Raw genomic sequence first — 27,403 nt, 5'->3', positions numbered from 1 at the left:
AGGAGTATTATTATTTAATTACCACTAAACCTTTGCAACTTTTCCTAGTCTCACGATAGCCAGGATTTACATTAGGTAGCGCACTTCATTGCTGAGAAACCTCAGCAGACTGGTACTGCGTGTGCTGGGCATCCATTCCTGCTTCATTTAATCCTGAAAATTTTTGGCTTGTTCTAAACTTTTCTCATCGATGGGAGGCTTCCTCGGGCTGCCAGGCTACAGAAACTTCTTCACGGTGGGGAGATTGCTGATTCTGGTTTTCAGGGCCTACGGTGCACAAGGGCACAGCCTCAGAATGGAGGCAAAGACCAACCCCATCATTAGCACAAGCCAGGGAATCAGAGACCGTCCTGCAAGGACCAACTGAGTCCCCTCCATCAGCACAGTGTGTGGCTGGGAAAAGACACCCAGGGAGACATGAGGGTTGGAGGAAGAAAAGACAGCTCAATGCCATTTGCCCCCCAAACATCTTTTTTTCAGACTCATTTTGGTTTCGGGTCTTCCCTATCTCCCTCCCTATGCATAAATCCTGTAGATTCATCCCTCTTGTGCGAACCAGGGAAGGAGGAATGTGTCTGTCAGATATCAACACACATAAAGTCTCCAGACAGATGAAAATATAGGAAACCTGCCCTGGAACGGAAGACAGAAAATATAGAAAGGTAAACCATGAGACTGGTCAAAACCAGCCAGCCCACTGAGAGAGGGACAGGGACACAGGGAGACTCTGCCCAGAGAAACGTTAGGAGCCGGAGTGGAGGGAAGGAAGTGGGAGGAAGGAGAGCTGCTCAGGCAGACACACGAAGGACACACCTGGATAAGGGAAACCCCAGAGAAAACAAGCACAGAGACCGTCATGGAATGGGGATGGGGATGGGGAGGCTGACGCTGAGCCCTGGGTCCTTCTCCTGGTGAAGACCCCTAGTCTTCCTGGGGACGCATCCACCTCAAATGTCCCTGGCATGACAAGATTCTGTGCCTCAACCAGCCCCTAGGGGCTAACTCTGGAGGGAGTTGTGGGGCTGAGAAGGAACAATGATGGAACCAGGGTCCAAATGTCAAATCCTGAGGTGGGAGATGTGAGCCTTCCCTCCTGAAAGCTGTGAGAGAGATCACCTTCAGCAGAGGGAAGTTGGCCAGAAGGCTGGGGTCAAGCTCTTCCACATAGTAGAGAAGTTCCACCAGGTGAATGTCAGCCTTGCTCAGCGTGTTGCCAACAAGGTAGTCTTGTCCATGGCTCTTTAACACCTGGGGGATTTGAGGAATCACATCATGAGCTCAGGCACAGTCAGGCTGGGCCCCTCTGCTCCTCTCTGCTCTCCAGCCCGACCTCCCCACCTCTGCTGCCTCACTGAGGGGGTGTGGGCTTCAGACCCTCTGCATTGCCCCTGACTCACTGAGACACCGGGTCTCTGCTGTTCTTTCCCTCAGCTGAAGTCCTGGCTAATGTCTCCCTAAAACACGTGTTCACTGTATATCTCTTCTGACGTATGCAACTTTTCCTAATAAAGTGTTGGGGAAATTCATGAAATTTATTAAAGCATTCCAATAATATGCAAATGAGAACACGAAGAGAAAACCCCATGGCACCACCAACTTCAGGCAATTTTGGCAAATACCCTTTCAGCCTATGTACACATAAGGAAACACGGACAATTATTAGGCAAAGAATATAATGAAACTTCCAATGCTATATGGTAACATACAGTTTTCATTTATCTTATCATAGGGCTCTGTGATTTCAAAGTATGGCTGTGCTCAAACGGAAAGACTGTTCAGGACCTCATCATCTGAATGTGCCCCAAACTCTCAGCACCACAGGGTCAGGAGAGAATTTCCTGACTACTATGAATTCTTTCCTCCTTGAAAAGGGCCAACACGCAAGCAGTGACTTAACATTTGTTCAGTGATTGACAGAATGATCTAATGCCTTATAAAGATGGGTGTGTCCATGTTAACCCTTTCATTTCTATGTATGGCCCCCTGTTACCTCCTACAATCATTTTTTGGCCCATAGTTTTTATTTAGCACAATTTCAGGTACTTTTGATCCTGACATGTTCTCCTCTTACCTCCCAGGAGAAACATTAACTAACATACATACTATGTATAGTGACGGAACTTTATTTCCTTAGTTTGCATGACTTTCCTCTCAAGTCTGAGAACCATGTCTTCAAGTATGTCAATTGATTTTTCCTTAACATCCCTCCATCTGTCTGTTCCTCTCCGTCCCACTGCCCCCATCTCTGTCCAGATACATCTCATCCATCCATCCCCAAAACACTACCATATTTTCCTGAAGGGCAACTGGCCTCACGTCACCCTACCCATGTTGCCAGTGTCTCTCCTGACCCACTGCTGTCATTGCATTCCTCTTGGATCAAAGCCCCTGCACGGTGCTCTGTAAGATCTATTCCAACCTCCAGTGTGGCTCTCAGAGTCTTCAACCGCCCAAGCTCTGACTATGACCAGGGAGGTCTGCTGAATAGAGAATTCTAGCTTGGGTCCTGGTTAGTTGAAGCCTTGCTGGAAAACTGAAATTTGTGTATAACTGGTACAATTCTTCCTCACCATCCGTTTTTATAAAATGCCTTGAGTCAGGGTGCTACTGGAAGTGGAGGTCAATGCCCAAGGAATGCCAGTCAGGCACTATCTTTCCTTGCCTCTAAGTCCAGTGCCCCAAAGCGCTCACCAGTCCGCTTACTTTCTCAAACACGGGGAGATAATGATCTGTCATTCTCTCTTTGATCAGGGCAATCTTGGCATCTTTTTGATCAGGTGGGCATAGAGGCAAAACAATGATCATTTCATTCAAATCTGCCATACCTTCTGTATACATATCTATCCTGAAAGACAAAATGACCAAGTTGTCAAATGTCTTCTGCCTTGATTTTATAGTTGAAAGAACATACAAGAATGGGCATCAGAAGGTGGCAGAGTGGCTCAGCTCCCACCGGATGCTTTTTTATATGCCACCCATTCAGCTCAGATTTTTACTTGATTTGAACATTTCATTCTAGAACAAGCCATCAACGTAGATATATGTCTAGCTATTATGTGTAAAATTTTCATTATACACATGACCAGCGAGAGGAACAGAGAGCATTGGTGACCTGTCCAGAGTCACAGAGAAATTGACACAATCCTGCATGTACCCACAAGGACCATACTTGGGGCCTTGCCATATCTGTTGTGCTTTGTTCTCTGCACAAGGTAATGTGACTCATGTGGCCAAGCCCTGCCACCGAAGTGATCTCTAGAGAGAGTCCCTGGCACAGCCATCTCAGTCATGTCCCTTCCTGTCTCATCCTGTTACACACCCAGGCCCACTGATGTGCCCAATATCAGCAGGCTTTCCAATTATTTCCCACAACCCTGTCCACATACAGTTGCCCAACTCTGACCTTGTTTGCATTTCTCAAGTCTTCACCTAAAACATCCCCTGAAATGGTGAAATTCTTAATATAGTTTCAACCAGTGCATATTATAGGGGATCTCTTTTTCTTTTGTTTCAAACCGGCTTTTCTATTATACATAAGTATAACAGAAATTATAGAAATTTTAATACCACCTTATTGAAATATATTCACATACCATAACTGTCACCCTTCAAAATATTTTTTCAGTAGTTTTTAGGATATTAGGAAACCATCACCACTTCTAATTCCAGATCATTTTTATCACCCTGAAAACAATTCTGTGCCTTTGACAGCCATTCCCCATCTCCTCGCCCCTCCAGCCCCAGGCATCCACTCAGCTACCTTCTGTTTCTATGGATTTGAATGTCTGGACATTTCATATAATTGGAATCATACAATATGTGACCTTTTGTAACTGGTTTCTTTGATTTAAAACATTTTCAAAGCTCATCCATGTGGTAGCATGCATCAGTACTTTATCTCTCTTCATATCCCATTGTATGGATAGACCACCTTTTGCTCATCCATCCATCATTGATGGTCATTTTATTTGCTTCACTTTTGTGACTATTTTCTTAATTAATTTTTTAAAGATTTTATTTACTTTTCAGAGAGAGAGAGAGAGCACAAGCAGGGGGAATGGCAAGGAGAGGGAGAAGCAGACTCCCCTGAGCAGGGAGCCCAATGTGGAACTTGATCCCAGGACCCTGGGATCACGACCTGAGCCAAAGGCAGACGCTTAACCGACTGAGCCACCCAGGTGTCCCTTGCCTTTGTGACTATTAAGAACAATGCTGCTATAAATTTTTGTGAACAAGTTCTTATGTGGATTTTTTCATTCTCCTGGGTGTATACATAGCAGTGGATTTACTGACATACAATAACTATGTGTAATTTTTGTGTAAATTCTATAGTTCCCTATAAGATTAAATTTCAATCATGTGGTCCCATCACAACAGACAGGAGATCCCCCAGATATTGCCATATTGACTAAATCTGGCTGCTTTAGTCCTGTATCAAAATGTTCAAGGTAACCCTAGCATCTTAAGGACCAGCCTCTGCTAACCTTTGTCAAATGGCCAGTTCATGTAACTGGCTGATACGCTAGGTTCCTGGTCATTATTCTTGTAATTTCTGGAAATTGAGAATCCAAAGGATCTTCCTTTGGCTTTCCCAAGCCTTCTTCTCTAGACACTCATATACTTTGTTCTTGGTTCTAGCTGTTGGGTGTTTCCAGCTCCTAAAGGCCCGAGTACCTGGAGTCATGTTTCCACTATCCTCCTGGCTTCATAGTTCATCAGTTTTGGGAAACTCTGTCAGTGTACTATATCCATAGACTGCACCCCCTTATATAATCATGCTCACTTGAATCCACTCCAAGTTTACTATTTCTCTCCCTCATAGGTGTCTGCTATGCTAGAACCTCTGTTATAACACCAAGACCTACACAGCTGTTGGCCATGAGACCTGTGAGCATAGTCCTGCTTACTCAGGGAAAGAACTAGATTCTTCCTGCTAATTGTTGATGAAAGCACAGAAAAAGTACCACACAGGGCTCTCTCCTTTAGGTCTCTCCCGTAGAGGTCGTATTTGAGGGCCATGTAGTTGAGAATGGTTCTGGTCTGGTCTGCACCAGCATCATTCCTTCGATGTCCACCATTGGTACTTGCTGGAACATCAGACTTCTGTCTCTTGAAAAAAGAAAAGCAGCAGCAGAGTGAAATGTTTTCTGGGTTACACTTTTCTCAGATGGAAAACATGTTTGTTGAGATAAAAAATGAAATTAGAATTACCTGGTAACACTCTAGCAGAATGGCACTTTGTATTTAGGTTCCCAGAGTCCTTGTTTTTCCTAGCAATCACTCTTTTACTTTCTAGCCACCATGCCATGTATCCATCCATGTATGTATCCATGGGTACCTGCTCAAATACCCACCAGGTACATGAGAAGTCCCTTATAATTTGTGTCAATTTATTTCTAAAATCATGGAGATCTTAGGAAGATGTTGGAAGAGACTACAAAAAGGCTGCCAACCAGGTGCCATACCAAATGGGAAGTTCCAAAGGAAGTCTGTAACAGCACTCTGGCCAGTCTGAAGGGTTAACCTATGTCAAGCTAACATGCTCCTAACTTGCTGATGTAAGTCCCTGGATTCTTAGCAGACAGACCACTGGCCTTGAGGAGGGAAAGACCAGAACTTTCCCGGGATGCGGAGGCCAGTAAGTCTGTTTGAAGCGGCCTCTGCTTTCTGATTAGCCTAGCATTTTTTTTTAACCAAATGTTCTTTTTTTAGGTCACACAAATGATTTTAGTAACCTTACTTTGTGTATCTGTAGACTGCTCTCCTTTGCAGAAAGAGCAGTTACTGTTGCACTTCCCGAAACAGGAACCTCACCCCCTCGCACAACGCTGAGCACTGAGATAACATTTGTATCACGGAGGCTGCATGTAACCAAGGAATGTTGCAGGCCACTACACTCCCTTTACTGATTAACTGCCCTAAACTCCTTTAAAAACCCCTTTAGAAGCCTTGGAGTTGGCTTTTGGACAAGAGTCCAGCTACTCCCCAGGTGGCCAGCCTTCTGATTAAAGCTCATATTCCCCTCCAATCAAATCCTATCTCCTGAGTATTGGCCTTTCAAATGACAGGCAGCTGGACCTGGGGCTCCGTAACAAGTCTCATGGTATTCATGGCATTTAAGGCAGGTTTTGAGAGACATTCCTATGTAGGGGTCCCTTTCCCTGCTCTCCAAAGTTTCTACTTATTGCTATGTATATTTCAGAAGCATAAGAACTATTTAACCACAATAATACACCTAAAATTACACTTAAAAATTAACAATAATTCTTTAATACCATCCAATATTCAAGCAAATATCAAGTTTCCAAATTTTGTAGGTGTCATACGTACTTATAGTTTGTTGACATACAAATCTAAACGAGGTCCACACATTTGATCCGTTGTTGTGTCTTTTGTTTCCCTTAAAATTTGTTTATATGCTCTCTCATGGACAAGATGACTTGAATTTTCATTCAGTCAAATCGGTCCATTTCTTTTTTTTTTTTTAATTTTACTTATATATTTGTCAGAGAGAGAGAAAGAGCACAAGTAGGGAGAGAAGCAGGCAGAGGGAGAAGCAGGCTCCCCGCTGAGCAGCGAGCCCGATGCGGGGCTCGATCCCAGGACCCTGGGACCATGACCTGAGCCGAAGGCAGACGCTTAACGACTGAGCCACCCAGGCATCCCCAGTCCATTTCTTTCTTAATATGTGGCTATTTTTACTTATGGTAAAACTATTCACTTGCGATCTAGTATAGAAGTCTCTTAGTTTATGAGAGAAAACTACTTTGATCCAGTCATACTTTTATATCCACCTTAAGATGACCTCACTTAGAACATACCTCTACTCCAGCTGCAGCCAGGAGCCACCCGATGGACTCCATTCTGCCTCGTCCATTGAAGTAGGGAAGCTCGGGCTCCCCGGCCATGATGCCGTCTCCGGGTTTCCCTAAACCTGGATAGATGGATGGATGGATAACCATTGAACGAATGAAACCACGGAAGCAAACTGTACTTTATGATGTGCATTCAAACAGAAGAGCGAAGTGTCTGCATTCTTCACAGTACTGTTGGCTTCATGGCCCAAATTCTGACCCATCAGCGGCCATCATCATGAAATTGCACCAAACCAGGCTCAGGTTGCCGTTTCTTCTCGCAAGGGGGCCATAACTAGGGCCGCCTTGATCCCGCACAGGTTCTGGCCCTGGGAGCCAGTGAGGGGCACTGAGACCAAAGGACCTCACTCACAGGGAGGAGGAAGAGGGAGCAGTCAGCCTCCACTCATTGGCTATCATGCTCTACTTGCTCAAAAGCATTAACTGGGCCTTCGTCTTCCCCTGACTGTTGCCAAAACCTTCTACATTCTCTCCATAGAAAAGGATACTCAATCCTTTTTTTTTTTTTTTCAGTTGAGATTTTATGGTTTTCCACTGCTGGGCAAATTTGATTTTACAATCTAGAAAAAGAGGATGTTAGTGCATTACCTTTAGAGTATATGTAAAGGAACTAATAGTGATCACAGAAAAGGCATTTTTCTCATTTAATCCTCATTTCATCTCCATAAAAATTACTTGAGGGGGATTCTGTAACTCTTTTTAAAGGTTTTTTATTAACTTATTTGAGAGAGAGAGAAAACAAGCAGGGGAGAGGTAGAAAGAGAGAGGGAGAAAGACAAGCAGACTCCCCACTAAACAGAGGGCCAGGCGTGGAGCTCAATCCCAGGACCCTGGGATCATGACCTGAGCCAAAATCAGACACATAACCAACTGAGCCACCCAGGAGCCCCTACATTCTGTTATTATTCTCCGTTTACATTTGGGGATTTTGATATCTGTAGAGGTTAAGTGACTAGCCTAAATGAAGTGGTGAATCTAGCATTCAAACACGCTTTTATTTGACCCCAAAGTCTTAGAGTTTCTCCGTACCGGTGTTTTGCCAACTATAGGCTGTGACCCATTAGCAGATTGTGAAATCAACACAGTGGATTCTGCTTAGATTTTTCAATTGCAATATAAAAGTAAGCATCAGAGTGTATCATATGCATTAAGGGTGCATATTTTTGCGGTAAAGTTTTAATTTTAGTTACATTTATGCTGCACGTGAGTGTCCCTGTGTGACTGGGTGCTCTGAGTTGTTGTAAAATGAAATATTTTGAAAGGGAGCAGCCAAAGAAGTCTGACAGCCATTACTCTATTCTTAGGCTTCCCTGGACTATTGACATTTGGGGCTGGGTACTTTGTTATCGGAGGCAGTCCTGTGCATTGGAGGATATTTACTTAGTACCATCACTGGCCTCTACCCATGAGATGCCGGAAGCATAGTGCCCCTTTTCCATCTTGACAACCCAAAATAAAACCAGGGGCAAAATCAGCCCTGGCTGAGAACCATGGCTCTATGCCAAGCTGCTCACAGCTGGAAGGAGCCAAAGAGCTCCTCACACAATAACTGGGAAAATCAGCCATGGTCTTGGGCTTGTCAGTGACGTGAGGACAGAAGCACAAGATTCATTACAAAGCAAGGATTCGGTCCCATTTTTAGTCATCAGAGCTCTGGTCAGGAAATATTTTTAGACATCTTTGCAAGATTTCGTGGTCGTTGAGTTTTTAGCACAAACGTGTTTGTCCTTACGTAACTGTCATATTTTTGGAAAAGTGACATGAAATTTGGATTCTTTTATGCCAAAATAGTTCAAATGCTCCAGGGGTCCTTTATTTATTTATTTTTCTTCTTGGACACCTGGCTCCCGGTTGACACGTAGCACATTTCCTCTTCTCGAGAAGTTTCCTTCAAACTTCCTCCACTAACTCACTGAGCGGTTTCGTGAATGAAGCCAAAATGGCCGGTCAGGAGCAGGATACAAGTCTGATTTGTTCCATCCCCTGAAGGGGTTTAAGTCTAGTCAGAAAAATAAGCTGGTAGACAACTGAAGGTCTGAGGCTTTCCTGTATAAGGGAAAGCCTGTTTTATTTATTTCCTGTTTTATTCTCTAAATGCTGGCAATACTCCTAGGGCCCTGCTGACTCTCATTATGTTGCATCCTAATTGATGCCTTCATGTGCCTTCTAAAGACTAATTCTGTGCTCCATTGATGTATCCAGCTCTCCCCTCAAGATTCCCCAGCCATGGAGCCACAAGGCAACTAAGAAGTCAGCTAGTCCTCCAAGTGTGTAATGCGTACGCCGCACCCCAGAGAAAGCGTCTGGTTTGCTAGCTAGCGATGAAGTCTGGACTAGCTCCTAGTTCTCCTGACATTTAGACTAGTTTCTCCCTGTTACTCCTAACTATTGAATTTTCACAGCCTGCGGCGATTACAGTTTCTATGCCCCTCACTAAACTGTGAGCTCCCAGAAAGCAGAGACGTTGTCATAGTCCTTTAACACAGTACAGTGCTCAGTATGGCTCAGCACGGCTCAGTATTGCTCAGTATGGATCAGTATGGCTCAAAGTTTGGCACCCTCCATATAACATGGCATGATTGGATACTCAAGAACCACACTTTTTTTTTTTTTTTTTAGCATTTCCCTCATGCGCCCGTATTTTGCAATATGGGAGTATAGAGTAATTAAATAATAATCTAGGATCGTGGTAACGAAGTGACTGATCCTGATTAGAAAGCCCAACATGGTGCTGTTTAAACAGACTTATCAAAGCAGTGGAACCCTCCCACATGGCAGAAACATAACCGTGTGATAAAATTTGGACAGTTCCTTGGCAAGCTAGCCCAGGCGAATGTTTAACTAGTCAGACAATGAATTCACAAATCCTCGGTTGGACTGGGAACAGGATAGCTCAAGAGAAGGGCATTATTGTTCTTAACTTTGCCTAGGAGGTAAATCTAGATGCACTTGCCTTACTATCCCAAAAGCCCTATACATTTAGAATCACTTGCAGTTTTGAGTCTTTGCTTCATATAAAACCTTGCCCATCCTTTGGTCCCAAAAACACTGAACGAGGAGGAGGAGAGAGAGAGAGAAGAAGGAGCTGGAGGAGGAAGTGGAAGGGGGGGGAAGGGGGAGGAGGAAGAGAGGAACAAGGGAGAAAAGGAGCAGCCTGCAAAGAAGGAGCAGAAAATGAAAGCGAAGGAGAAAGAAAACTAGCATGCTACTTGGCACCAAATCATAAAGTAACTCGTATGAACAACCAGCTAATGTATGTGAAATCAGCTGGGGCGGGGGGGTGTCAATTCTGATTCTGATTGGCAGGCACTGATGATCGGTTTCCCAACAGGAAATGTCCGTTCAAGGGGCATGCAACCACTTGGACATATTTTCTTTTCATTGCTTAAGTGGACTCCCCAGATGTGGGACCCTGCCAAGTTTGAGTCTAATATAATTGTGTGTTGACTTCTAGATGAATCACACTCATTCACCATTTCTAATAGAGAAAGCAATTTTAGTGTAAGCTCTTACACTCCTCCTGGCATTGGAATGGTGGTATTTTCAGATTGCCCATAATGATAACACCCTGACCTTTCCCATACTATCAAATCCTCTGTTCTTGCTTTTAAATTCTTGACTATGATTATTTTTCTTAAAGATATGTCCTTGAGGAGCTAATAAACAATGCTTGAATTGTCTCCTGAGCACACAAAGAAGGCACAATAAAAACAAACTACTCAAGTAACACATTTGAAAATATTTTCCTAGTGAAACAGGCATGAGAAAATTAATGAAGATCTATAAAGTCAGGACCATAACCTGATTAAAGTCCAGGCTGCCCCTCCACTCACTCCTCAATGCCAGTTTCTGATACGTATATTAAATGCTTTAATATTGAGACAGGCCGGTCCCATCCAAAGGGTGTTCCCCAATAGGGAACAGCCCCTCCCATGGCTCTCCAGGCTCCACAGGGTTCCCCACCAGACCAGGTAAAAAAAAAAGACAAATCAACAATGTTTCATTTCAAGGTGATCCCTGAATGCACAAGCAAGAAGTTTCAGGCTTATTTTGCTGCCCAGGTCAGCAGAGCCAGGCTGCTATAAACACTGCCTACTGGTTTTACTACATTGGCTGCAAAGTTTATGGCAGATGGAAAAAGTCCTGTGGGAGGGTCTTGTCATGGGAGGGTCTTGTCAGCAAAGAAGATATGATAGAGAGAATAGGGAGATAGCAATCTAAATTGGTCAAAAAGACTATATAGTGAATACTGTTGCAACCCAAATCCTGTACGACCAGAAAATCTAGCCAAGTTGTTCTAGCCCTGGGTGGGAGCACCTCAGCTGCCTTAACTGGATCATTTGCAGACTCTTCTTTCCTTGACTGTACTTTAGCTTTTCTCTTGAGCCCCAGGGCTCTTGCCTGTATTGCTTCTTGTGCTTGGAAACAGTCTCCCCTTCCTACTCTTAGCCAACCTGTGCGTCCTCTAGCCCATCACTATTTTGACATCATGTGTTAATAGCTGCTTTCCCCGTGTTGACTATGGGCTCTGTCAGAGCAGGGAGGCAAGTGCCCAGGGCTAACTATAGTACCTGGCCCATGGAAGGGACTTAATAAAATGATTATCTTTTCCTAATGGAAAATTTCTAACATATAATAGATTTCAATGTACCCATCACCTTGCTTCAACAACTGTCAGCAATATTTCAAAGCAAATTCCACACTTCATTTTATTTCATCCATAAATAATTTAATATATATCTTTTAAACTCTTTTTTTTTTTTAAGATTTATTTACTGGGGGGGAGGGGCAAAGGGAGAGGAGGAGGGAATCTCAAGATTCCTTGCTGAGCATAGAGCTGACCGATGCAGGGCTCGATCCTGTGACCCTGAGATCATGATCTGAGCCAAAATCAAGAGTCAGACGCTTACCTGACTGAGCCACTCAGGTGTCCCTCAAAGGGGTCTTTTTAAGAAGCAAATTAATCCTGTCATCTTCTGGCTTAAACCCCTTCAGTAAGCCACCGTTGCCTTCAGGGTGAAGTCCAGACTCTTGCACAGAGCCTACAAAGCCCTCCTGAGTCCCCCACTCTTGTCCAGCCTCATTTCAGTTACTTCCCCCCCACCCCCACCATCTCACCTTTATTTTTATTTTTAAGATTTTTTTTTAAATTTATTTGTCAGAGAGAGAGAGAGAGAGAGCACAAGCGGCGGGGGGGGGGGGGAGGGGGGCGACAGGCAGAGGGAGAAGCAAACTTCCCGCAGAGTAGGGAGCCCGATGTGGGACTCAATCCCAGGACCCTGAAATCATGACCTGAGCCTTTCTAATAGAGAAAGCAATTTTAGTGTAAGGCAGGCACAGGCACACACCCCCCCTTTTAGAACTTCTTTCCTACCTCCCTACCCTCCTGCCTTGACACAGGCCATTTGGTCTTAGAATTCTGTCTTCTATCCGCTTTCCTCCTTCCCCTTCTGGATACCCGCTTCTCACATTTCAGGCCAGCTAAAGTGCCACTGCCTGCTAGAAGCTTCTCCTGACATGGTCACACAGACCGGGTCTGATAAGAGCTCGGCTTTATATTCCTGTGGTGGTTACAAGCCCAGCCGTTGGAGCCAGACTACCTCCCTGGGTTCATATCATGGCTCTGGCCCTCACTACTGTGTAGGTTGGGGTAAATTGCTTCGTCTCTGTGTTTCCGTTTCCCCACCTGTAAAATGGAACCATAATACCTATCTCATGACCCTATTGTGTGGATTAAATGTGGAGTGCATAGGTCAGAGCCTAATAGTAAAAAAGCACTATATATATGTCTTAATCATTATATTTCTGCCTCTGTCCCAGTGTTTCCTGAATGTCAGCCTTTAATCCCATTAGGTGGTAGGTTGTATGTGGAAAATATGAAGGAATATACATTTTGATGATTAACAATGGTTATCTTTGGGTTGTGAAACTAGGCGTGGTGTGTGTGTGTACATTTTGTCTTTTCACAAGTTTTGCACATTAAGCCTATACTATGTTTGAAATTTAAAGAAAAAGTAATGCAGTACTTTAGGAAGTTAAGAAGAATCAGAATTCTCAACCATTTCCTCACAATGGTTACAAATATGTGAGGCTATATATGTACGTGGGCAAAGGCAGAAAGGAACACAGAAGGAGGAAAATAATGTGTATTGGAGTTACAAAACTGTGGATAAATTAATCTTTTAAAATGTATTGGAATTTAATATAATATCAATTCTTTTTTTTTAAGATTTTATTTGTATTTATTTGAGAGAGAGAGTGAGAGAGAAGGTACAAGAGGGGGGAGGGTCTGAGGGAGAAGCAGGATCCCCGCCGAGCAGGGAGCCCGACGCGGGACTCGATCCCTGGACTCCGGGATCACGACCTGAGCTGAAGGCGGTTGCTTAACCCACGGAGCCACCCAGGTGCCCTATAATATCAATTCTTAATAAAATAAATGAATTAAAATCAGGGGAACAGGCATGAAGCAAAAGGGAACTTCCTCTGTAAAACAGAAGGAAGGGAGGGAGAGATAAAAGGAAAACAGAAGAAGCAGGTTTCACTTTACCTGAACACAGATTTGCACAGATGGCAAGCATCACCTTGTATTGCAGGGTCTAGTGCAGTTAGCTTTGCTGAATATGCATTAGTGTGGCCCAACCTGGTGTAGGCTTTGACTTTGCTTTGCATTGCCCTGTACTAGCTTAGGGTCTCCTTGGACCTCTTCAGTTACTACAGCTGTCCAATGAAGTGAGCCTTTGAGTTCTAGTTTCAAAACACAGCTTAACCACTTAGTAACTATGCGAACTTGGGAAGTTGTTTAATATCTCTGAGCCTAATTTTTCATGAGTAAAATGGAAAGAGTAATGCCTACCTCGCTAGGTTTTAGTGAGGTTTAAATGAAGTAGTATGTGTAAAATAGTTGGCACTTAACTAAAAATGGTTATCACACATCACACACACACACACACACACACACAGTGGAATATTGTTTAGCCATAAAAAGTATGAAATCTTGCCATTTGCAACATGGATGGAGCTAGAGAGTATAATGTGAAGTGAAATAAGTCCGTTGGAGAAGGACAAATACCATATGATTTCACTCACCTGTGGAATTTAAGAAACAAAACAAATGAGCAAAGGAAAAAGAGAGGGAGACAAACCAAGAAACAGACTTTTAACTCTAGAGAACAAACTGATGGTTACCAGAGGGGAAGTGGGTGGGGGATGGTACAAAAAGGGGGTGGAGATTAAAGAGTGCACTTATCATGAAATAAAATAAATATTAAAAAAAACCACTAGAGATCATTTGGGATGACAAACAAAAACACCCAGCTGTGGGAGGGTCGTCAATAAAGCTAGAGGTCAATATGCAAACTCTGGGGCTGGGCTCTTTCAGGAACAGTCTGCTGACAGATGCTGGAGACTCTGGCTCAATAAATACATTAAATCCCAGGTTTTCATTAGAATATGTTCTAGAAACTATTTCAAAAGCAGGTTTTTATTCAATCATAAAAAAAAATAAGGAAATCTTGCCATTTACAACAACATGGATGCACTTTGAGGGTATTACACTAAGTGAAAGAAGTCAAACAGAGAACTCAGAAAAATACTGTCTGATCTCATGTGTGGAATCTTAGGGGGAAAGCTCACAGATACAGAGGACAGACTGGTGGTTGCCTGAGGCCAGGGGTGGAGGGTGGGTGAAAGGGATGAAGGGGGTCAAAAGGTACAAACTTCCAGTTACAAAATAAAAAAGTGGTGGGAATGTGATGCACAGCTTGGTGCCTATAGTTCATAAAACTGTACTGTATATTTGAAAGTTGCTAAGAGAGTAGAACTTAAAAATTCTCATCGCAAGAAAAATTTGTAGCTATTTGTAGCTCTGTGTGGTGATACATGTTAACTAGACTTATTGTGCTGATCATTTTGCAATATATACGAGCGACATGTTGTATACCTGAAACTAATATTATATGTCAATTACATCGCAAAAAAAAAAATTCTAAAGCAGGTTTTGTAAATCAGAGCTTATTTTCCCCCAGGAATTGTGATATATTTGTAGAGTTTCTTTCTGACCAAGGACTCAGTATAAAATAATGCTTAGATATGGCCAAGAAAATGTCATGAAAACACAGATGAAGCAACTCCAAACCTTCAAAGTAGATTTCAATATATTTATTGAGCTTTCATTGGTTTAAGATGGAAATCTGCTGTTACCCCTAACTCCTCCTTAAAACATATTTCAACACAATTGATATTTTGCTGGAAGAATCTAAGGAGTTGGTGGCCGACAGGAAGTCATGGGCTTCCCATGTCTCCCTCACTCCCATACCTAATGTCCACCAAGTTTGCTGATTTTCATCCCTGTTTTTGAATCCATCTCCTCCTCTGTCCTTACTTCCCTCTGCCTTACTTTTGGCTCCACCATCGCTCAGCTGGGTCCTTCCAGGAGCCCCTAAACAGAGTTCCTGCCCCCTGATTCTTTCAGCTTGAAGTTACCGAAAACTCAAACCACAGCGTGTTAGCAACAGAGAATATCACTGTCTCAACAAGAAATCTGGAAGCATCTCAAGAGATCATTAACTTGGCAACACAATAAGGTTATCAAGGACTCTGCAAGTATGTTGGCAGCTTCGTGACGTCGTGCCCTTGGCCACACAGTGACGGCCACAGACCTAGTCTGCTCTGCTCTTCAGCTGACTTCTGCTTTTGGGTCCTTAGTTAAGGTTGCATCGCAGCACATAAACACGTGACCATGATTGTCTATAGATTAATCAAAATTCTTTGATGGAATTGAGAAGGGGCCACTTTCCCTGAGCCCATGAGAGGGTGATACCAGAACAAAATTCCTGGATGCCAGTAGGATAGGCAACCAAATGTGCCCGCTATGCCTCACCTTCCTCACCAAACTCCTTCTGCACAAAAGGCATCCCAATAACGCACATCTGATCCACCTGTACTCCAGATTAAGGCCCTTTAGTGGCTCCCCATGATTTAAGTTCCCTACTCTACATTCTGGCAGCATGAACACAAACTAAGAAGTATTTTTACACATACCAATCTGCTCCATGCTTGTCCTCTCCCTCCTTTATTCTCAGGCTAATACTGAGCCTCCATGACTCACCTGGAGGAGATAGTCTCCCCTTTCTTTTTTTCTTTTAAGATTTTATTTATTTACTTGAGAGAGAAAGAGAGAGAGAGAGGGAGGAAGCATAAGCAGGTGGAGGGGCAGAGGGAGAGGGAGAGGGAGAAGCAGGCGTCCCACTAAGCGGGGAGCCTGATGCAGGGCTTGATCCCAGGACTCTGAGATCACGACCTGAGCCAAAGCAGATGCTTAACCGACTGAGCCACCCAGGCCCAGTAGTCTCCCTTTCATCTAAGGTAAGATAGGGCTAAATAACCCTTATTAAAGTCCCATTCTGAGCTATATCTACTCAGTACAGAAACCATCACAGTGGTTGTTCAGGGCTGAGTTCCCTTCTGGTTAGTCCCTGGCCTTCCCAAAACCTACTGTTAAAATGTTTTAAATCATCCTACTTTTGTAACACTCTTGCAATCTATCTTAGTAGTTACCTCTTAATGTAATGATTCTTTATCAAATAAAAGTTCATTGAGATAATGTGTATTATCTTATTGATCTATGTAGGCCCCATACCTTCCATGATGTGGCATAAGGTGAACTATCAATTACTCAAAGCATTGTTATTGTTATTGTTGAACCAGTTCCAAGCTGATGAAGGAGAGGAAGGAGTCAAAGATAATGGTGATAAGTGAAATAATTTTGCCAGGAAGAAAGTTGAGCAGGAGAGCCAATTGGGGGTAGGGGGGAGGGACAAACGTGTTGTGGAGTTAAGTTTTGGCCATGCGGAGTTTTAGGCAATGGCAGGACTGCCCCGGTAAGATGAAAGACTGGAGTCTATCTCTGGGGCCAGGAGAAGTTACAACAGTGGTATAGTGATCAGTGCAGAGGAGATCATGTAAGGCACCAGAAAAGACCTATTCATCTCCAGTTGAAAACCTGTATATATGGACCTAAGAGGGCTGGAGGTTTTAGCTTAGGTGCCACAACTTCCTGATCCCGCTCATCCAGGTTGCCAGCTCCTGGCAACTCTCATAGGAACCTGTTCTATTGCCATTGTCATACTTAGCACATATTATTATTATTTTATTAATATTAATGATTTGACTATCTTCCCTGTTAGTCTATAAGGACCATATGTCAGGGACTGTGTCTACTTTGGTCTCCATGGTCTGTCCAGCCCAGCATCCAGCACAGCAGACAGCATTTTCTTAATTGAATGACTGAATAAATGAATGAATGAATAATTGACGATATTTATACTAACTAAGACTTATTAAGTAACTCACTGTGTCACAGCTCCCGTGCTAATTGCTTTTTCATGAGTCCTCTTTTGTAACCCTTACAACCCTCCTTTGATCTGGCACCATCATCCTCCTCCTACAGATAGGAATCTGGGGCTTAGGGAGTTTAAATGGTTTATCCAAGGAGAGTCGGCTGTCTTGAACACATTATTTTACCTCCCGGTTTCAGTAAAAAGAAGGCGAAAGATAGCTTCTCAATGATCATCCATGGGCTTATGCCTGTCCCAGTCTTTTATTTGACTTGCTCAATATTTTTAAAACATTGAAGCCAACAGTGGAAATGGGGAGATTTCACATACACACCCGGAAATCAAGCTTCTTTTGTAAAATTTCAGAAAAATGAAGGAATTCGTGCAAATTCAGAGAGGTCAGCCGTGGGCCGGAGCTGAGTCTTAGCGGCCAGTCTGGTGAGGCCACGGCCCGCCCCTCTCCTGTCACTCACACACACCCTCCACCGAAGGGCCCACTTCATTCATTGGCCTCCATGTTCCCTGCAGGCATTCGAGTTTGCTATCCCTGATCTTCCAGGAGTTCTTATAGTTCTTTTATTATCATTCAATTTCCTCTTTTTCCTTAAAAGCAGAGTAATCAATCATTTTTTTCTTTTTTCCGGCCTCTTCTTGGTTGTTGTTTTTATTAAAGCCCTACCTGTTACTCTGCACTCTATTTTCCAATGAATTAGAGCCCTCAAGTAGGAAGCTGGATTCCGAAGTCCCCTCTCAGGACTCTGTAGTCACACCTCACGTCTCACCAGCTGCAAAGTCGGTTCTTAACTGCACCATGACGACAGGGGGGCAACCAAACTCCTGCCAGAGGATAGCCAGCCCCTCTCTTCCCCACGAGCCCACCACCCCAAGGAGCCCTCCAGAGCCGTGCTTGCTCCAGCTACAGGGTAGAAGACAATCACCTGGAGAGCGTGAGAAAGCACAGATCGTGGGCCTCCTTGAGGAGACATTCCGATTGAGTTGGCTCAGGTGAGCCCAGGGAATCTGTACTTCTACCCAGCAATTCCACCTCTGGGTATAAACTCAAAAGAATTGAAAGCAGGGTCTTGAAGACATACTTGCACACCCACGTTCATATAGGAGCATGATTCACAAAAGCCAAAAGGTGGAAGCACCCAAGGTTCCTCAAGAGATGAATGGACAAACAAAATACGTGGGTACATCAATAGAATAGCGCTGAGCCTCCAAAAGGAAGGAAATTCTGACTCATGCTACAACCTGGATGAAGCTTAGTGAAATAAGCCTGTCACAAAAAGACAGGGACTGTATGATTGCATATACACGAGATACCTGGAGGAGTCAAGTTCATAGAGACAGTGGTTGCTAGGGGCCGGGGAGAAGGGGGAAGGGGGGATTGTTTCATTGGTATAGAGTTTCAGTGTTGCAAGATGAAGAGAGTTCTGGAGATGGGTGGTGGCGATGGTTGCACAACAGTGTGAATGTGCTTAATGCCCCTGAACTGTACACTTATAAATCAGTGAGACAGTAAATTTTATCTTTTATGTGTTTTACTAATATTTTAAAAAATAATAATAATAAAGATATTTGCATTCTAAGAAGCTCCCTGATGCTGATGCTGATGCTGCTGACTTATGAACCACACATTTAGAGGACTCCACCAACCATAAAAACATTGACATTGAAACCAAATTAGCTCTTAGGGATACCATCTTCCCTCGTTATGACTGGGTGACTTGGTGCTTGTTCTCCAGAGAGCAGGTCTCTTAACTTCCCTGGGTCTTTGTTTTCATGTCCAGAAGATGAGAGTTTGGATGAGAGCCTGGACCAGGTGACCCGTGGTTCCTTCGGGCTAGGTGAGTACATGCTTTGAATCTGAACGTGCTTCCAGGAGAGAGCTCCAGCCAGTGGATGGAAAGACTGTGCGGTGTACATAGTGTGGGTTTAGGACAGTCCAGACTTTCCCAGTCTATGGGGAGGAAACAAATTCTTTAGGAAAATTAGGTTCATTCAGGATGGTTCTAAAGGTTTTGGATCAATGTTTAGTATGCCTGGAATCTGACAAGTGGTTATTGGAATCTCTGATTTCAATGTTTGGCAGTTTCCAGAAATGTAGGAGTCTAGTACAGAAGAAAAGCTACAAAATGACCATGGAGGCCATCAAATGACCGATAAAGAGACTTTCCCCTGACATTTTTAGGGACACATGCTAAGGCAAAAGCAAACAATGGCCTGTTTTGATCATGTCTGCTTGTTCTTAAAATCCGGGTTATTTTCTCATATCACAACAGGAACAACAAATTCCAAGTTCATTTCAGTGAAGAGAGTGTTTATTGTTTTTAAGATTTTTAATTTATTTTAGAGAGAGAGTGCGTGTGTGCATGGGGGGAGAGGAGAGAGACAGGGAGAGAGAATCCTCAAGCCGACTCTGTGCTGAGCACAGAGCTCCACACAGGGCTCGGTCCCAGGACCATGACCTGAGCTGAAATCAAGAGTCAGCCGCTTAACCAACTGAGCCACCCAGGCGCCCCAATGAAGAGAGTGTTTATTTTAATATATCGTCCTTCCGCTACAAGGTTCTACTTTGAAAACCAACCATTTGAAACTCATCAACAAACAAGTTGGTGCTTCTGTTAAAGCCAATCCCCAGATGACTTTAGATTGAGATTAACTGTCAGATGTCTCCACACCAGGTCTGAAGCACGGTGGAGAGGAGCTCTGTCCCTCCCTCGAACATGCTTGGAACTATCCAGAGGGCAAAAAGGGCCTGCTGGGATGGAAGTCATTGGTCATGATAAGCAATGCAAACTGATGAGTACAAATAGAGCCAGCTAAGAAACCAAAACCAGAATCTTAACTGAGGAAAAGCAAGCAGATGTCATTCTTATTTTTTTATTTTTACTTCAATTCCATTATAGCTAACATACCGTGTTATATTAGTTTCAGGTGTATGCTATAGCAATTCAACCCTTCCATAACACTTCCATACATCGCCTGGTGCTCATGGCAGATGGAGCTTTTAAATCTCAGCTCCTCCTTCTTATTATTGTGAGATATTGTTTCCTTAACTGCAATGAGACCCCCACACTGCCTATACGACATTAACGGCTGGGGCTGGAGCTTGCTGCTGATTTGATGTTGAAATCGAAGTAAACTTTAGATGCAACACACTTCATAAAGCTGGTACTTCTTTAACTTTTTGATTTTTCAGCTATCATCAAATATACACACAGCTTGTATAATAGACCTAGTAAGACTAATGATTACGTGGATACATCAGTTTCAGGTTTGTTTCTCCCCATTTGGAAAAGAAAAAGTTACAGAAGAATTCAACTTCCCCTCTCAAAGCTACCACCAGGCAAAGACCCGTTGAATAGAAGGTTCCTCCTTACCTCTGCGGACCTCTAGTGGTGTCAGCAGGAGCGCCGAAAGGAGCCAACCAAAGGGGAAATGCAAGGGGGAGAAAAGTACATGGTGTTTGTGGAACGCAAGGAATGTATGATAGCCGAAACATGTTTTCCTTAGACATGCAATTGAAACCACCCAAATGAAAACTCGTCCGTTGGTGATTGTTAAACACGTTTCCTTTCAAACAAAAAAAAGTTGCTATAGGTACAACATAACCACCATATAATTACCACATTTTGCTTGGAAGCACCTTGAGGAAAGGATCTCATGCTAAATTTGCAACCCAGGAATTGCTCCAATCAGAGCTGAATTCATGGCAGACCAGTGACAGACATCATGGGAGGATGGCACCTGTCTGCATCGTCGTGCTCTTCACATCCAGTTCTCTGGAGTTGATCCCGGACAAGGGTAGAGACTCAAGGACAACTGGGCCTCGCCTGCCTGAGTTTGGATGAGAGCCTGCCAGGGACCTGGTTATCAAGAGATAACTAAAGGAAGCCAAGGACGTTGGATAAGCAGTTGTGTTCTGTCCTGGGCACTCTCTATATGGCAAGGAGACAGGCTCAGAAAGACAAAACTTGCTGAGTCAAGGAGCTGCCTTGATGCCAAAGTCTGTGCTATTTTTACCACCTGCCTCTCACCCACCATGGGAGGAAGAAATCATACCACGATCTGGGGCTTGAAACATGAACCAAAGCCACCACCACTGGAAGAAAGTGAGGGTCTGAAACCTAAAGCAGGCAGAGGTGAAGGTGGGAGGGGGTCAGGGCAACCCAGGACTTTGACCCCTGAGTAGGGCTGCCGGTAAAATCCAGGACATATGCAACATTTGGGACATACTGGTACCAAAAAACTCTCCATTGCTTCTCTGAAACGCAAATGTAACTGGACGTCTTGTATTTTTACTTGCTAAATTAGCAACCCTACTTCTGAATGCCTTTTGTATCTGGTTTGTTTGAGTTGGAGGCAAGGGCCTTGAAGTTGTTCTTATTAAGTAAATGTTTGATGGCTCCTGTGGTGTAGACAACAAGTAGGGGATGAAAGGCAATAGAACATTCTCACACCTGGGGAGGATAGCATTCTCCGTGGGGAGACAGGAGCGTGTTTGGAAAGACAAGTAATAATACAAGGCCACGTCAAAAACTTCAGTGGGCACCCAGATCACCCGGGATCTGGTTAAAATGCAGAGTCTTATTCAGTGGGTCTGGGGGAGGGCCTGAGACTTTGCATTTCTAACACGCTTCCAGGTGCTGTCCATACTGCTGGTCTGGGGCCACACTCTGAGTAGTGTGTGTAAACCATGTAAGCTGAATGGGTAGTTCAGACACAAGTGCCCTCTACAGATGGAGCCTTCCGCCCTGGGGTGGGGGACAGAGGCACCGGGGGCCAGCCGCTGAGGTGTCAGGATTCTGTGCTTCAGATAACCACAGTCTTGGGCATGGCTGTTATTTTTCGGCTGCTGTCCCAGTCCAACTGTGGGTCTTAATTGTTTACTTTTAGCAAGAGACATACAAACACTATTGGCCTGGGGGTGCTACCTCTTTTCTGCCAGTGGAAAGATTTCTGCATTTCTACAGCAGTTAGGCTGGCCATGGGAGCATTTCCTACCTGCAGACGTTTGCGTTCAAGAATGAGGATGATCTCGTCTCATCTTTCCATCTCCAGATCAAAGGAACCCCTTCCCCACAAGCTCACTTTTCAGAGCTTGATTGTTTTTGAATTATAGGGGGCAGGATTGAATTGTGGGGCCAGACCCAGAGAGGTTCATAAGAAGCCAGCTGCACTGGGCCTGGGCCAGCCTTGGGAAGCAGAGAGGTTTCCCTGCCCCAGATCAGCGATGTGGATGCTACAGAATGAAACTGTTCTAGATATCAAGGCCTGGCACCTCATATTTGGCAAACTTGAAGGCAGATGGTGGCTTCAGGGTCATCAGCAAAAATCTCTACTCTTCTCTAGGGTTGGAAAGAAAGAGAAAACCTGCAATGTATCTAGGGTCTGCTATGGGCCAGGCATTATGCGTAAATCCATCATCGGATTCACACACACACACACACACACACACACACACACACACAAACACACACACATCCATGTTGATGTAAGAGGCAGAAAGCAGCTGGGTTTTTTGTTCAATGCAATTGTGAGAATAAATGTCTATCTTTAGAGTACTGATAGACACACACACTTCAAGTCTTTTTGCTTTTGTTGATACAGATGCCCTGATTAAACAGAAAATTTGATTTTGGAAATTGTTCGGATAGGGTATAATCTTACCCGAGAAAAAACCTTTGTAATTCCATTCCCTAGAAGAGACTGGGGCTGCCCCACCTGTTCAGTGGACATGTCTCTGGAGGTATCATCTGATTCAATTAACTCTGGCATCTCTTCAGATCCCAAGATTCTTTTGTCTGCTTGTTTTGTACTTAACCGGATGCTTTATCACTACATAAAGCTATTCTCTTTGATGCCTTCTGGGAATAATAAATGCAACTAAGTTATAGTTTTTAATTCGGCCACAAAGTCCTGAAGGGAAAAATAATCAAATTAAGTAGATTATTGAATTCTTTTGCAAATGTCAAGGGACAACAGAGGCCTTCAGACTATGGGGAAATACTGACTCCTTCTAGGTATGCACCCCAGCCCCGTAAAGAGGTGATCCAGCTTAAAGCAGAACTTGAGGCTTCTCCACACTCTCCTCTCCCCCGTACTGGTGTCCTTGGTATGCGCAGTCTAATAACATCGCAGGCCCTTCCCGCCCCTGACCCTCCTCTGCTAGTGGGATTCACAACAGGCATTCCTAGGCCAGGCAGAGGAAACTCCCTTTCACTCATTGAACTTATTCCATTAACTTCTCAGAGACCTACCTCACAGTCATAGGTAAAACCTGCCTAGCACAAAGCTAGACACAAGGAAGGCACTCAAAGACGGTAGTAAGAGGCTATGGAAAGAGAATTTAGAAGCACCGAGGAATGCTAATAGAAAGTGGGGGTGAGAGAGGTAAGTCAATTGCCTCTGGGAATGAATGGTTGCTATTTCACATGGTTAGAAGTCTAGCCATGAAGCCAACCTCACTCTGCCAGGCAGGTCTTGGGGGATGCCGCCAGGGAGAATGGGGCCACATAGACTTACCAACCAGGATGCCCATAGTAATCTACCACCACTACCAGGAAAGCAAAAGAGAATTGCCTCTCTGGCCCCTTCTGGGGCGACTGGCCTGGTGGACCTGGCTTGTTAGAACGGTCTTACCTGGAGCCTGGGCTGAGCAAGGATGTCTCTGCAGGACTGGACTCCCTAATGCTATCAGAGGCCATGCCGGGAAACAAGATGGAATAATCTCTCCCCAACAAGTGTCTGGATCTTTTTAAAGCCTTGTATTTTATAGTTATTTGCTCTTAACTCTGGAAAAGGAAGGCACCTTGGGCCTGGCATGTGTAGCCCTGGCTTTTCCCCCTCGTCCTGGTTCTATCTCTGGGAACCTTCATCCTCCAGCTTCTCAGGGCCTCGAGTTCCTCTGTACGATCTCAAATGATGGTATGGCTCTCGGAACATTGTTGAAAGGATTAAATATTATAATGGATGTACAGCACCTGAAAGAGAGGCTGTTCCATAGAAAATTTCCCATAAACATTACTTTTCACTCATGCCATATGTCTGAAGCAATCTCTGTGTTGTATAGTTTCAGCGTGAAGAACCTCTGGTGAGATGGCATAGGCTTGCAGGCCCCTTGCGAGCCAGGGTCATTCAAGGACTGCAGTGAGAGTTAGGAAAGCCAGGCAAACCTGAGCAAGGAGGAGAAAATGTTCTCTTCCCCTTATCTCATGTTGCAAGTTCTGAATGCCTGGATCTGCAAGAAGTGGCTTTTGCCTAGATTAGAGGCATCCCTCCTTAGGACAAAAACATGCTGTCTCCAGAGGAAGGGTGGCTGAGAGAATTCTTTAATGTATCTTTCTTCAAGGATGTTAGTTTAATCCCATTATGTGTGAAAGTACATAGTGTTATGCTTACCTGATTGCTACAAGTATATAGCTATGTGGAAAATAAACGACAGCATGCAGTTGCAAGTGCTGCCTTTGCTCTGCATCCCCTGTGTCCCGGTGATTTCGTGACCCTTACCCAGGGACCCCAACGCACTAGACGTTGACACTCTGGTCCCTGATATACCCATACTTATCTTCTGATATCTGAGATTCCTCTTAGAAGGGACAAAGGTTTTTACAATTAAATATGAGGTAGAACGTACAAATCGGGCAGAGAGAGGTTACATAAATCTGAGAACTAACTGTGGAGGGGAAGAGTGTTGTGATCAGAGAAGCCAGAAGGAACAGGACCCCAGATGGCTTCTCAGACAAAGATGGCGGTGTCTTGTAGGGTCAACAGCCCCGCGTCTGTGTCAGCTCTACAGGTCTTAAGATACAATAGAGTAAAGTGCCTCCAGAGGTAACACAACAGGAGAAAACTTCCTTTCATAAAAAATACAGGAGACAGCTTTAAGAAGAAGGAAATTCTGACACATGCTACAACATGGGTGAGCCTTGAAACCAAACACAAAATGATAAATATTGTATGAGTCCACTTATATGAGGTACCTAGAGTGGGCAAATTCATGGAGACAGAAAATAGAACAGTGTTTACCAGGGCCTGTGGGAGAATATGAAGTTATTATTTATTGGGTATACAGTTTCAGTTTAGGATGATGAAAAATTTCTACAGATGGAGAATGGCGGTGGTCACACGACAATGTAAACACACCTGAAATGTACACTTAAAAATGGTTAAAATGAGTTCCAGCGACAGCGACGCAAGATGGTAGCCACCACGGGCTCAGGAGTAAAAGTCCCTTGCAATTTTCGACTGTTGGAAGAACTGGAAGACGGCCAGAAAGGAGTAGGAGATGGCACAGTTAGCTGGGGTCTAGAAGATGATGAAGACATGACACTTACAAGATGGACAGGGATGATAATTGGGCTTCCAAGAACAATTTATGAAAACCGAATATACAGCCTTAAAATAGAATGTGGACCTAAATACCCAGAAGCACCCCCCTTTGTAAGATTTGTAACAAAAATTAATATGAATGGAGTTAATAGTTCTAATGGAGTGGTGGCCCCAAGAGCCATATCAGTGCTAGCAAAATGGCAGAATTCATATAGCATCAAAGTTGTCCTGCAAGAGCTCCGGCGCCTAATGATGTCTAAAGAAAACATGAAACTCCCTCAGCCACCTGAAGGACAGTGTTACAGCAATTAATCAAAAAGAGAAACCACAGGCCCTCCCTCCTCCCCCCCATTCGATTTAAGCAGTCATTTTCCACAGTAGTACATTTTCTAGATACATCTTGTAGACCTCAAAGTACTGGAAAGGAAGCTCCCATTCAAAGGCAATTTATCTTAAGATACTGTAAACGATACTAATTTTTTGTCCATTTGAAATATATAAGTTGTGCTATAACAAAAAAAATGGTTAAAATGGTAAATTTTATATTATGCATATTTTACCACGAAAAAACACAAAGAGGAGGGGCACCTGGGGGGGCGCAGTCGGTTAAGCGCTGAACTCTAGATTTCAGCTCAGGTCATGATCTCAGGGTTGTGAGATCGAGTCCCACATTGGGCTCCATGCTCAGCCAGAGTCTGCTGGGGATTCTCTCCCTCTCCCCACGCTCATGCTTGCACTCTTTCTCTCTCAAATCAATAAATAAATCTTTTAAAAAAATGAGAAATAAAACACACAGAGGAGACATATATACAAACCAGAGACACCTGTTACCTTGCAAGAAGAAAATAATTGCCTGGAGCATCAGAATGTTCCTGGTAGCTGGCCAACATACCCACAATCCTGGACATAAAAAAAAAGTCTGTACAAGATGCCGTGATGAACGCAGAATCCAAGGTAAGAAAGTGGGGTGATGTTGAGAGCTGGCTTGATTCATGAAGTTATAAACTCAGGGTCCACCATCAGCACTTCCCAGGGCAATTTCACAAACTAGTAGAGAAGAAATGGTCATATTTGTAAGCCCTGGATTGACACTGCTCTAACTGCCCCAAGGGGTTGGCTGATTAATTCCTGGCTTCTGCAACCCATCCAGGCACACAGATTGGGAGGCTCTGTGTCAGGGGGCCCAGAATACTCATGTTCAAGTGCTGGAACAGTCTCCAAATTCCCGTCCTTTGCACCCTGCCTTATAAAACTGCTAAGTGAATTCTAACTCCCTTTTGCATTAAACCCTATTTTCTTGAGGTTAGACCTCAACATCCTTAACAAACTTAGGAGCTTCTGAGATATCCTCACAGAACTTTGACATTCTCTCTTTGCCTAGAGGAGTCTGTAATACCTTATTTCATTCACTGTTGAGAGAAGGAGCTACCAGCTCAGGCAGGACACCCTCTCACCCATGAGGGCAAGTCTTATTGGACCTGTCCGCAGGAAGTGAAAGCCATAGGAAGATGACCCAGGGTTATTACCTTGGCATTGTGGGTTCATGCCAGTTTTATCTTGGAGAAGTGAATGGTCTGTGACAGAAAGCAGATCAGAGATGGCCTGGGGCTGGGGGTGGGAGCAGCCTTTGACTGGGACAAAGAAGATTTTGTGGAATGGGAGCATTCTAAAACTAAAAAAGAATTTATAATTCTATTTTCGAATTTAACCAACTGAGCCATCTGGTTAAGCATCCGACGCTGGATTTCCACTCAGGTCATGATCTCAGGGTTGTGGGATCGAGCCCAGCAACAGGCTCCACACTCAGTGGGGAGTCTGCTGGTCCCTCTCTCTCTACCACCTACCCCACCTCTCCCT

General features: G+C 44.0%; 2 pseudogenes; one reads left to right on the top strand and one right to left on the bottom strand.

The window, feature by feature from the left end:
* Positions 1 to 143: 143 nt before the first annotated feature.
* Positions 144 to 6,908, bottom strand: LOC114204431 (glutathione S-transferase A2-like; annotated as a pseudogene).
* Positions 6,909 to 25,414: 18,506 nt separating this feature from the next.
* On the top strand, positions 25,415 to 25,870 carry LOC114204430 (ubiquitin-conjugating enzyme E2 variant 1 pseudogene; annotated as a pseudogene).
* The last annotated feature ends 1,533 nt before the right edge of the window (positions 25,871 to 27,403 follow it).

The sequence above is a fragment of the Eumetopias jubatus genome, unplaced genomic scaffold (genome assembly GCF_037043125.1).
Source record: "Eumetopias jubatus isolate StellerSeaLion01/CBP00866 unplaced genomic scaffold, mEumJub1_p1.0 scaffold_6, whole genome shotgun sequence".
Classification (NCBI taxonomy): domain Eukaryota; kingdom Metazoa; phylum Chordata; class Mammalia; order Carnivora; family Otariidae; genus Eumetopias; species Eumetopias jubatus.
The sequence above is the reverse complement of the archived record's forward strand: the minus strand, read 5'-3'. Positions and strand labels throughout refer to the sequence as shown.